Below are 12771 nucleotides of genomic sequence, written 5' to 3'. Positions count from 1 at the left end.
AAAGTCATCCAACCTCCTGCTCAAAGCAGGGTCAACTTCCAGTTAGGTCATGTTGTTCAGGGCCGTGTCTATTCAAGCTTTGAATAGATACAAGAATGGAGATGCCCCAATCTCTCTAAACAGCCTGTTCCAGTTCTTAACSATCCTCTTTACATTCTTGTTTTTTCATTTTGGGGAGTTTTTTGTTGTTGTTTTTCTTCCTTTGGATTTCCCTTGCTGCAACTTGTGACCATTGCACTGTATCCTTTCACTGTTCACCTTCAAGAACAGTCTGGTCTCATCTGCTTCATCCATCTCCATTAGTCAGTGGAAGGCAGCAATTAGATACCTCTGAGCCTTCTCTTCTGCAGGCTGAAAAGGCCCAGCTTCGGATTTAGTAAYGTTGAGTAATCAAATGTAGACTCTCTGCATCTCAGACAGCTCAGCAAATATTCAGTCCGGAAAGTTTCTAGAACATCTGCTCCATCCACCTACACCACCCACCACCCAGACCAGAACAATCTTTTTCAATACTCTAGGGAAAAAATGAAATACTGTAAGACCATGAATGTCCCAAACCCCGTAAGACCAAAACCCCATGAATGGATGCATCCCAGGAGAAAAAAAGAGGACATAACAAGATTTAATTTGCTCTGTTCCTGCAATTTTTCCTCTGCTTTTTTAAGTGCTGTTGTCCAAATAACAACAGAGAGAGAAGACCTCCCTGTAACTTACAGAGGAAGACAAATAAATTGAGCCATGGTACTCCCTAGACAGAGGCAATTTACACTTGACTTACTTACCCTCATCTTCAAATCCTGTCAGCAGATGAACAAGACCCACCAAATGGATTTGTTTATTTTAAGTAGCAGTAAAAATAAGTGCAATCTGCTCTACATCTCATGTTCAAGTATAGTTAACTTCTATTCAGAAACATGCGAAAGGACATCAGCTAAGTTATTTTTCCTCTTAATGTGAAAATTCTTTTCTCGTCTATGAAAACAAGTGGCAGACTATGTGAAACATGAGAATTAATAAACATATATTTGTTGCAAAAAAACCTCAGTCTTGGAAAAGATTTCAAAAATTAATACTGTGTTTTGAACTGGTACAGGGTTCATTAATGAACCTGTGTTAGTGACAGTTTTATCATATAGTAAAGTTTCTCTGTACAGTCTTAACAGATTTTCAGAATTGTGAACTAATCTCCTGAGTTTATAACYGGCACAAGGGAAAATCCATCCATATTAGACTAACAGGACAGCTTTATTCTGTAATAAGATGCCTTGCTAAAGATACTAATCCTATTTAGTAAACATTAGGTGGCTTTACACAGCTATTAAAGAAAATGAAAAATCTAAGCCTTTGTCTAAAATACTAGAATATAGAGTACTACCTTAAAAACAGTATTACGATCCTAAAAAATATTTCTAAGGGTGACTGGCTGGAGTAAGGTCAAACATATTACTGCCATAACTAAATAAAATGGAAACCTCTAATTTATTATGCTTTCATGGAGCAGTCCATCATAATTTAATGAGTGCAATCCTATGCATATTTTTTTCATATACGGCATAAAAATGTAATTGTTTTGATGAATGATTTTCAGGGTATCCATAAACGTTATTGATTTTGCAGGAGGTGTGGTGCAAAAACCATTTTCCAGATCATTCAAAGCAACTAAATTTACAAAAGAACACATTTAAGTTTCATTTATTTAAAAATATTAGAATAAAGCCAAGTGCAGTAACTCACCAAGTTCTCCTTTTGTTTAAATTTAAGTGAAAGCCTAAAATTGGGAACACTTCTCTCTGCAATCTCCAGAAAAAGAAATTCCAGCAATGCCAAAACTCCTCCTGAGGGCATTCTTTAAAAAAAAGAAGAAGAAGAAGAAGAAGAAATAGCACTCCCTCCTCTACTGTAGAAGATTTGTTTGGATAATTTTATGGAGTTATGATGGAGTATTGTCACTCAGAAAAATGATTTAAACTATCATAAGCTATACACACATTTTGTATTTGTTGCCTCTGATATTCAAGATAATGTAATTTGGGCTTGGAAAAAGCACTTGTTTAACTAGAAAAACATCATATAGATTAAGAAATAGACACTGTCAGAAATGAGAGATCTGGTCCTCAGAGAGAGGAGAGTTAACCCTGAACCCTTTCCTTTTCATATCAAGGCTTAACAGAAAAATACCCAAGAAGACATTAAGCATTGAATTTCAACATAACAGAAAAGAGACAAACATCAAGGACAAATCTCTAGTCTTAAAACAGCTGTCCATAAAAAAATATATATATATTTTACTTGCAAAGCAAGGCTAAGACTGAAAGATAACACAACTTCAACAGAATTGCAAAATATTAACATTCTTCCACTGAGAAAAGCCTGTATATGTTCAGTATGCCATGTTATCCCAGGATGCAACTAAAAAGCCAACTGAAATCAATGAGTGAATTGAAACTGCTGTTCAGCTGAAATCAGTCATGGCTACAAAAATTCTCCCCAAAAAGTGACTCAGAGAAGCAATAACACATCCAAATTTTCTATTTTGTAGCTATTTTGAATGCCATCTARGAGAGTCACTTACAGCAATAACACTTGTTTGCTGACTAGCGCTCTAAGTCCTTGCACAGGAACATTATCAGTCTTAGCAAGATTGCAACGCTTTGGGGGACTTGACAAGTGTGGATTAATCACCTACCAGCATGGGAGATTACATTTATGAGTCTTTCTGTTTTGCAAAAGAGTTTCCTACTTATTTATTTATCCTCTCTTTTTAATTTTTTTGCCCATTAGTTTCCTTTATTTATTTCCTCAGTAACAAGTTATGAATGGGTCATTTGAAATAATTATTTGTTTATGTCCTTATGCTATTAAACAAATGGTAAATATTTATCATTCTTGCTTTTCACCAGGTAATGCTTTGGATACACAAGAATTATTGTATTCTAGTCTTGGGATTTAAACATTATCTCCCAATTGTCACTGACTGTATTTAACTAACTCAGATTGTTCCAGAAAAATAATTGCAATTCTCAACTATTAACTTTGGCTTCCAAATCCATTAACAAAATATCATATTGTCAGTCCCAAAGTCAAACCTCTTCCCAATGTCCTTATAAAAGAGTCTGTACTATATCCTCATACTGACTTATACATACTATTTAAGAGGATTACAAAACTGGTTCACACAAGCTCCCTCATGCACTTGTTTCTCACCTCCTCTGGCCTCACCCAGATTATTTTGRCTTCGCTTGTGTTCAACAGTCCCTTCAGCGAACCAGATCTCTCTGCCAGTTTCTAAGCTCCCTCCAGAAGCCTTTGTTTCTGCCTTTTGTTTCTGTTTACACTAGTTTCTGTCTCAGTAATAGTAGCTTTTCTAAGATGAAAATTTTGTGTTTTGCTCTTTACTGACTAAATAATCCAGCCTAGATAACAGCCTAAAACAATGGGAAGATGTAGTTAAAAAAAGTGCAAAAGCAACAAAAGCAACCACATCAAACAAAACAAAACAAAACCTAAGCTAGGTAAAGAGAACAAAGGAAGAACTCTGCCTGTAAGACTGCAACATTTTACTGAAGATGTACTGTTGCAATAGTTTAGTCAATCCAATGCAACCTAAAGTTTTAAAACAATACATTGACTTTAACCAGCCCTTCAGCCGGTTAGTTCGCTTCTCTAATTTAGACAAATTCTGTGTCACCTCTTAGATAAAAATCAGAATGCCCACCAAAACTTATATCCATTATCACTTTTGAACAGATAGAATTACTTCAAAATAGGGATATGGAAAAAGCATCAGTTATCCTATTGGAAAAAAGCATCATTCACTTTAAATCATTTTAAAAGACAAAAATAGAAAAAAATCAGAGCTATGAATAATAACTACAGTTTATATAACTGAACCAGTAGAAGATATATGCACTCTTGACTTTCTGAAGATAGCAAGTAAAATAAACAGATGTTAACTCATTTCTAAATGTGAGAGGCACCTATGGCTAAGATCTATAGTAAAATATAACTGAGGACCATTAGGTGCCTTTGCACGTAATTATGATCATCAATTAGCATTGACCACTATCAGTATGCATGTCAATTGTCACTCAGCTTATGATCAAAATAATGCTATGGTTGTAAAACTACTTTTAATATACCAGGACTAATTTTTCCTTATTATTGAACCCCAAGAATTGTTATATTTAAACTTAATACTTCTCTGATTTTTTCACCTAATTCTTATCTCCCTAATTCCTGTTACAAGTACCCTATTCAAGGACAAAAAAAATAGTTTTTACTATGCATGCATGCATGCACACACATTTTATTGTCTCACTTTCAGTATGGGAATGGGAATGATATGGTACAAATTCAGTTCAATTAAATTCCTGAAAAATGCTTTTCTGTTTGTGGASGAAATAAAAAAATAAAGAAATGTGGCAAAATAGTTCTGAACTCTTCCTTACTGTTTCAACTGAAATTATTACAATTATTAATAGCCACTTAGGACCATTCTTCAATATGGAAATGAATTTTCATTAGATTTGTCTGATTTATCATACTCCTGTAAAAAGCTGTCTAAATAATATTATTTGGATGTAAACTTACAAAAGAATATATGAAGAAAACATTTAGAATTAAAAATACATGAAATGTAAATTATGACAGCATATTACATGATTTAGAACTTAGTATAAAAAGGTAAATTAATGATCACTTTGCATACACATAATTAGACATTCAATAAATTCCTATGCAAATGGCTAAAATGGTTTTAATAAGGTCACTTGAATATGTAATATCCCATCATGCAAAGCCCTTTTCCAAATTCCTGTTCAAAACTCCTCTAAGATTGCATTATTTTTATGTAGCTGGTCTTAAATAAAAAGACTTGCTCTTCAAGTATTTAGAATTTACCGACTTTGTGATACAAGCAAGTATTCAGCCCTTCTAATGGTGAAGAGGATATACAAGTACAACAGACTTTGATCTCTTTGTTCCAGAGACTACTTTAGTAGAAAATACTTGCAAATCTCTAAGTCATAAGATGCAATCTGTATCACACAGTACAGATCAAATTCTGCTGTAGAAATGGTTATATATGAGCAGCAAACAAAATTTGCTTTTCAAATTTCAGCTTGCATTTGTAGGGCTTGCCGCTGACTACATTAGACAATTCAAGGTTAACTTTTATATTCCAGGTTAACCCTTTTTAAGTCCTTGGAACTAAACTAATGTAACTAGCAGCCTAATCTACCAAGCTGACCTGTGTGAATGATTAGCTTCATGATCCAATTAATTCAGTCATACGCAGTTAGGTCTAGTTTCTAGAGATCCCAGATGTTAAACACTCAAAAAGTCAAACTTCCTAGATATCCAAAATAGGACTACTCAATGACTAAACTTATAAAAGCTGGAAGCTATGCCTTTGCTGAATCATTTTGTTCCTTTCTTCAACAAGTGTCTAAAAGTAACATTGTGTATCAAGTGGAATATTTAATTCAGCTCAAAACAAATTTTGGGCTTGTATCAAGAAAAAACAAAATCTTCCTTACTCCCAGTAGGTCTAAAGAAAAGCTTTGAACAATTAACAAGAAAAATTTGGAACAACTGATTACATTTACAAAAAGTTTTAGTACTAAAATAGAGCCCTGACCAATATTGCATTTCTCTACCTATGTTACAAAAGAGATAACGCATAAAATACAGATCAAGACTGTAATGTTTTCCTAGCTACTTCTTCAACTCTGTAATGTTTGACATTAGATATCTACAGGGAGACATGCTGCTCCCAGCACAATGGCCATTACGGGTTTTAAAGCTGCTATAATCAGCATTTCGTAAATGAAATGATTTTGTTTCTACATTCTAGCTGAAGAGCTGAAAAATGATACATTAGAATTACTAAAAGTCCTTGGGGAGCACAGCTTGTAGCTGAGAAAACAGAAAGGCATAATTTCATTTTCTTAGTAAATAAGCAATTACAAAACTTACATTGTTTAAATTTATCAGAAAAGAAATTTTGAATCTCCATAATATGTAATAATAATATAAGCTATCAGAAACATTTTATTCTTTTATGAAAGTAATAGACAATAAAAAAAAACCACTTGATCAGTTCCATGAAATTTTAAACGTACGTAAATGCCCATCTATGATTCTCCAAAATTTTGCTAAACAGCAAAAATTTCAAATGCTGCTACCTTTTTCTTCATTACCTTCAGGGAACTATTTATTAAAAACTAAACCCCTTCTGTACAACAGAAACACTTCTAAGTCTGTATCAAAAAGATGGGGAAAAAAATTCTTTTTGTAGTTTCAAAATCTGAGAAATTCCAGGAATCCTTACACAAAGGACACTCACTTTCTTGCTAAAACTAGAGTTATTTTATAAGGCATAACAGAATTCTCTCTCTCTCTCTCTCTTTTTTTTTTTTATAATCAACTTAAATGTTTTTAAGCAAAAACTAGAAACTTCCATTATGTGAAATACATACAGGCCCATATCCATTTCAGAAGATAAATTACTTGCCTTTTTAAACTTTTGACTCTTCAGAAATGTTGACAGGTGAATGTCTTGCAAAGGTCACTTAAAGATCCAAGGCTACATCTGCCCTGCATGATCAATTATTAGAAAGAGCCTGCACTTAAAAATTAATTATTCTAAAACATAAGATGATTTCATCCTTTTTTTATGGAGAGAGAGAAATAGCTGAAAGAGATTATAAAGGATTACTACTTTCTATGGATTTTATTAGTGGTTTTGGAATCCTTCAAATTTTGCTTTCCTGAAAATATAATTTGGTTCATCATTTTGCATTTTTCTTTGAAGTTTCAGATATTGGCCTCTGTCAGACACAGTAGGCCAGACAAGATGAATGCCTGGTCTGATCTAGCATGGAAACAACTTTTTATGTTCTTCATGTCACTGCTAGACAGTGAATTTATTAAAGGCTGTAAGACGCATACAGAAAAAAAGAAAAAAAAAGAAGAGGATTACAACTGGGTTACATGGCAGAAGCCAATAAACTAACAAAAGAATCATATACTAAAAGATTCAGTGGCAAGATAATTGGGGAGTACATCTTGCAGTTAAGGGGAATCTTTACTTAAGAGCAGGAAGATCACACTGCAAGAAGGTCACTTGAGTATTCCAAAATCCAAAGCTAAGTATTAGCTATCAAACTAAACTAGAAGTGAACAAAACATAACTTAGATTAAAAACGAGCAATCAAAACCCTGCCACAAAGGCCAACTTTGATCAAGACTTGTTTATGTTATACCTGAGGAACATGAACAGGAGAAGAACTGTAGAAGTCAGTGAAATAAAGTTAATTGCACAGTTTAGAATAATTTTCTGAGACATTAGCACTAATAAATTGCAATCTTAAAATAGAAAAATGCAAAGAGGAATTGATGCTAGCACCTATTATATTGCAAAAAACCCCCAACATTATTTGCTAATGAAGGGAACTGATACTTGGAAAACATTAAAATCACTTGCAAAATAGAATCATAAATGCTAAACAAGCATTCATAGAGACCAAATTTCCCACACCAACTTGATCGCTTTTCTGGTGTTGATACAATTGCAGAACTATGAGAAAAATATGCAGGAGATCTATCTGGATTTCAGAAAATATATTTGATGCTATGTCACAGTATATCCTGTGGGGAAATTAAATCAAATTGGTTTGGGGAGAAATACAATTAAATGGATCCAAAGTTGTCTGTCTAACTCAGGAGAGGGTAATTATAAATAGTGTTCCATCTACATGAGGAAATAATGTCCAGCGCTTTTCCCCAGGGATGCCCTTGGGGTCTCATTATATCCAGTATCTTTATGCTAGCATTCGAAAAATTTATAGAAGTGGGGATAAATAGTTGCACTCACAGCTATTGAGTGCTATCCCCACGTCAGAGGAACCCCACACTATTCAAACCTTAAAAGCCCCTTTTGTATCCACACTGCAGGTTCTTAGGCAGCAATCCTGAAATGCCTCACTGAAGATGAAGTGTAGACATGACAGGGATGTATTACCTCATATGTYTTGTTACAGAACAGCAAGCTCTTGCATGCTCTTCACCACATTAGCTCTACGCTTTAAGTGACCTTACCTGTCGTGTGACAATCTAGAAAAAAAACAAAGCACTTTTCATCACTAACTGGAAAAATGAGAGGCAGGGTCCAACAATAACCAATATTCTTGCTCCCACTAGCCCTTCTCAGTTCTCCAGTTACAAAAAAATAATCAAGTACAGCTTTGGATTGGGTCTTCCTAGATCTCAACAATCCTTTGGCAAATGCTGATGTTAGTCTACTGCCCCTTCAAGTTCCAGCTCTCCAGGAGGAAAAGGTCAGTATGTTAACATTATACAACAAAATTCAGGTTCCTGCAATCCAGCTTCAAGAATTACTTCTCCTCCCTACCCTCAAAATGCCCTTTCCTACTGTTGTGAGCCTTCTTAAGAAAACTTATAACCCTAGAAGGACTTTTTATTACATCCCTTACTGTTTCCTCCAGGCAGCTTCTGCTTATATTTAGCTTCAACTGCTTCAGTGCTTTCCAGTTCTCTACCTCCCCCCTGCTCTCTGTTTCTAATACTCTAGTGTAAACCCTTATCCTTAATATGTGTAAATGGGCTGAATTCAGCCTGACAGAGGGGGCACTGCACTTATTTTTCTTAAAATGACAAGGACACTTTCACAAACAGGAATCCTATCACCCTTAGAAATAGTTAGGTGAGCATTTTATTCCTGCTGGAGTGTTTTCTTTCAAGTATAGTTTACTTTATAAATATTCTCAGATTATTTTTCAGAATAATGTCTTCTGAGTTCCATAAATAGGGTCTAGAAGCAGGAGAAAATGTTAATTAAATATGAAAGATGTGATATCCATTCATGATATCCTAAACATAAATGTACTAGAGCCTAAGAATGCTTCTTATGGCCTAATCCTGCTGTTGATTCCTCCATATAAAAAGCTTCAAAGATATTAAGCAAGCAGGAACACTTAAATTTTTAGTAAAAACAAAAACATTTCTTTTTGCTGAAAATGAATCACCAATGCTAGCTCACAAGCCAGACAAGAACAATAAAATATGCATAGTAAGAACAGTGAATTCTGGTAGTCCATCCTGGTCCCAAGATTTTAAACCCTTTTAACAGGTTTAGTACAGTATCATGCAAGACCTCTTAATAATTTTGCAAATATCCACAAGATTATTTAAAAAGTTAATCTGCCCTTTCTACATGCTGTACTTTTGTTTTTCCTTCATATTTTAAGAAATCAGTCTATTTCTTAAATTTTCACCTTAAATGCAAAATACAATTACAACAATAGAGTATTACTTCACAGTGAATTTTCAGATTTATAAGCACAGGAGAGGTCCAGAGGTCTAGCTGTAAATTCACTTGGAATAAAAATAACACATGATCTTTGCAAAATGGCTCATATCTATTCTCAGGTCTGGATCTAAATTCTGTCTGAAATCCTGCATTATTTCCCAGTTCCAAAATAACTTCTTACATGCATTACCTTAGAGATTCTGAGTTGCTGGAGACTACATAAAATGGATTTTTTTTTTTCTTCCTTTAATTCAAAAGCCCTTTGTGGAACTATTTAAAACCAAAATTCTGGAATCTTCAATGGTAAGTTTATGTTTTCCTCCTCTGTACCTTGTACTTCACTTCACAAAAAAAAATCCTCAAATACTATATAAAGCTATCAAGAACCAAATTCATGAAAAAAAAGATAAAGCAAAACACTGAATCAGGTTCAATTGTATAAATGCAGTCACAGAAAAATATATACTAATGTAACATTCCTTTACGAATACCATGGACAAAAAGCAGAGTCAACTTAGTTACACAATATGGATACAATGCTTGGACCAGCAGTGTTACAGAAAAGACTGTCCCTCAAGCTTTCTGTCGCTTGAGCTCAAATTGTCCACATCTCAACACAGCCTGGAAAGGCTTTTGGTCCCTTGTGGCGTGTTGTAACTTGCAAACACAAACAGCAAGAAATACCAAATTCCTATGAAGTCAATGGGTCTCCAAACAGTGTTTGGATTGGTTATGGACTGTTTATTTTTCCCCTACATAGAGCACCTTAGAAAATCCCGGTAAGCACAATTATCTAGACTTTCATTTGTGAAAAAATGAAACAAACAGTTCTGTCAGTGTCAAAAGTCAAAGTGAACTCTGTTTTTCTTCCTTGGCTGGTCATGAATCTTATTTTCTTCACCTTGTTAGGTGTGTTTCTCCCTACCTCCTCTTCTGATTTAATTTTTACTCAGTTTGTCTGGTGTTTCCTTTCATATGTTATTGACTGAGAAGAAGCAAACAGTGTCTTCATTGCAAAGTTCTGCAAATTAACAAACTAGCTGAAAACAAGACRGTTAACTATATCTGATTAACATTAATTAGAAGTCATAAATTATTGATCACATATATAGACTCAGTTAACAAGCTCGCTTCCACAAAGATTAAACACTATGTACTTTTCCTAAAAGGTAAAATAAACTTTTATTACAACACATTCACTACAGTAACTGTGACAGCCACACTGTGTCTTTCCATCTACACACAGGTATCACAAGGAATTAATCCAAATCCTTTTTATACGAGTAAAGTTTACTGGATCTAATAAAGAGTTTTGTCTTAGCTAAGATGAAATTTGGTTTGCCCACAATAAGGATCCAAAGGATTAATGCTGGGGGTCTCACATCAGGGTACAAGAAAAGGGAAAATATATTTTTTCTAAAATTGTGTGTAGTGTAGCTGTATTTGCTTTCTATATTAGCAATGTTCACTGAAGTTTTTGTACTTAGGTACCAACTTATGTAAATTTTTGTGCCTAAATGTCATATAATGGATTATTATTCCTTGCAAAATACAAATCTAATACTCTAAATGTCTTTACAGCTCAGTCTCCCCATTATAGGTCTGTATTATATTGTATTTACATTCTATCATTATTTCTCCTTTTAATTATGTATATTCAGCTTTGGAGAAGCTTGATCTTTTTTTCTTCTTTCCTTTAGAATATAGTTAATTAGTTTAATTTAGACTTGTGCCCTTCTGGCATTATCATTAACACAGATTGAGTATAATTAGCACTTTAATGTACAATAAATAATTCTGTACAACTCAGTTTTTTACATTACTCYATCCCTTTAATAGTAAACTAATAAACCTATTTTCCTTCTGTGTGCTTCTGCCCCCCCCCCCCCAAGGATAACTGAGTAGAGACCAGAGCACAGAAATATTAATTGAATATTCTTTCACTTATCAACTCATTCTGACATAAATGCTCGTAGTTCTTTACTTGCATGTGTGTTTTGCACTGTGTTGGATAACAGCTTTCAAAGAGGTTCGCTGAAGCATCTATTTGTAGCTGAACCACTCCAGGACTCCTAAAAGACTTTTGGTGATTTGAACTCCTGGATTCTAAATTACAAACCTGTTTTGTAAACCCAGCTTCAAAAAAATGAATTGCAAAAAAATGGAGTGACAAATGCAAGCAGACATAATGAAATTGCTAGGAAATTCAAAAAAAACCCACAGTATTTTCAACCTTTTTTTTAAAATCATGATTTTCACTCCAAGGAAAAGAAGAAACAGCTCAAAAGTCAAGAATTTTTTAAAAGTATGTATATTTTTTACCTCTGCCTACCTACAAATCCACATATGATGAATAATGTTTTCAGACTGAGACTAATATGGCATTTTATAGTAGTTTTGTGCCCTATTCCATAAGTTCTCACCAAAATCAATCCAACAAAACTTTGAAACAAGATGAGATGTCTGAGCAAGCATAATTTCATGAAGCCTCTCTAATAATATCCTTTTCAGTAAGAAGAATTTAAGGAAGAAAAGAGGAGATGGTGAACTCAAAGAGAATTCTACCTTATGAAGTGGCTGCCAGTACCAGCAGACTTCAGAAGGATACAACGGTTTTACAATTAAGATTGAATTTTACACTTGAGCTCAAATCCCTCAAATTGACATTATATTTCACAGAAATTACTACCAAAATTATACCACTTAAATAGGGCAAACTAATTTTCATGTCAGGATGAGATGTGACCTTTCTGAAATGAGTTAAGTGGGAAGTCCAGTTCCCAGCAGATAAGCAATCAAAGGGGGGGGGGGGGGAGGAAGAAGAAACTATGGGAGCTGCAACTATACTGATTATCTCCTTTTGTTGAGTGAACACATAAAAATACAGATAGTATCTGGGACTGACTGTGGTAATTTACACCTTAAGAACTTAAGGCACAGAGTGTTTTGACTATCTTATATTGCTATGTTGCTTGCTTTTTTTGTGTGTGTGTATTATTTCAAGGAGAGTTATATTAGAGAAGTTAACTTTTGGTTCAAGCTAATCTCTATCTCGGCTATACTTTTCTTCCGCCTTCATCTTCTTTATGATGTTTTTGTTTTCTGCAAATTTGTCTTTGGCATGCACAATCCTCTTAATGAATGCATAATTCAATAACATTTCAGTCTGTTGAACTTTAGAACGCAGAGCTATGCCATTATTCTCTGGTAATTCACTTTGAGAAACTGCTGGCATGTAATTCTGTCATTTAATCCTTCTCTTTTAATTCTATTTCTTGATAATTTCAGTTATCTTATATTGTCAGTAAGTCACCGAGGTTTATAACACAGACATTGTTATACATATTTGCTGTGCAGAAAAAAATAGCTTATGCACAGTATCCATTTGAAAATTGAAAACTATTCCAGTATATGAAAAATCTTTATTTAAGTAGGAAAGA

The sequence above is a fragment of the Apteryx rowi genome, unplaced genomic scaffold (assembly GCF_003343035.1).
Source record: "Apteryx rowi isolate R43461 unplaced genomic scaffold, aptRow1 scaffold_693, whole genome shotgun sequence".
Taxonomy (NCBI): Eukaryota; Metazoa; Chordata; class Aves; order Apterygiformes; family Apterygidae; genus Apteryx; species Apteryx rowi.
This window is presented reverse-complemented; position numbering follows the sequence as displayed.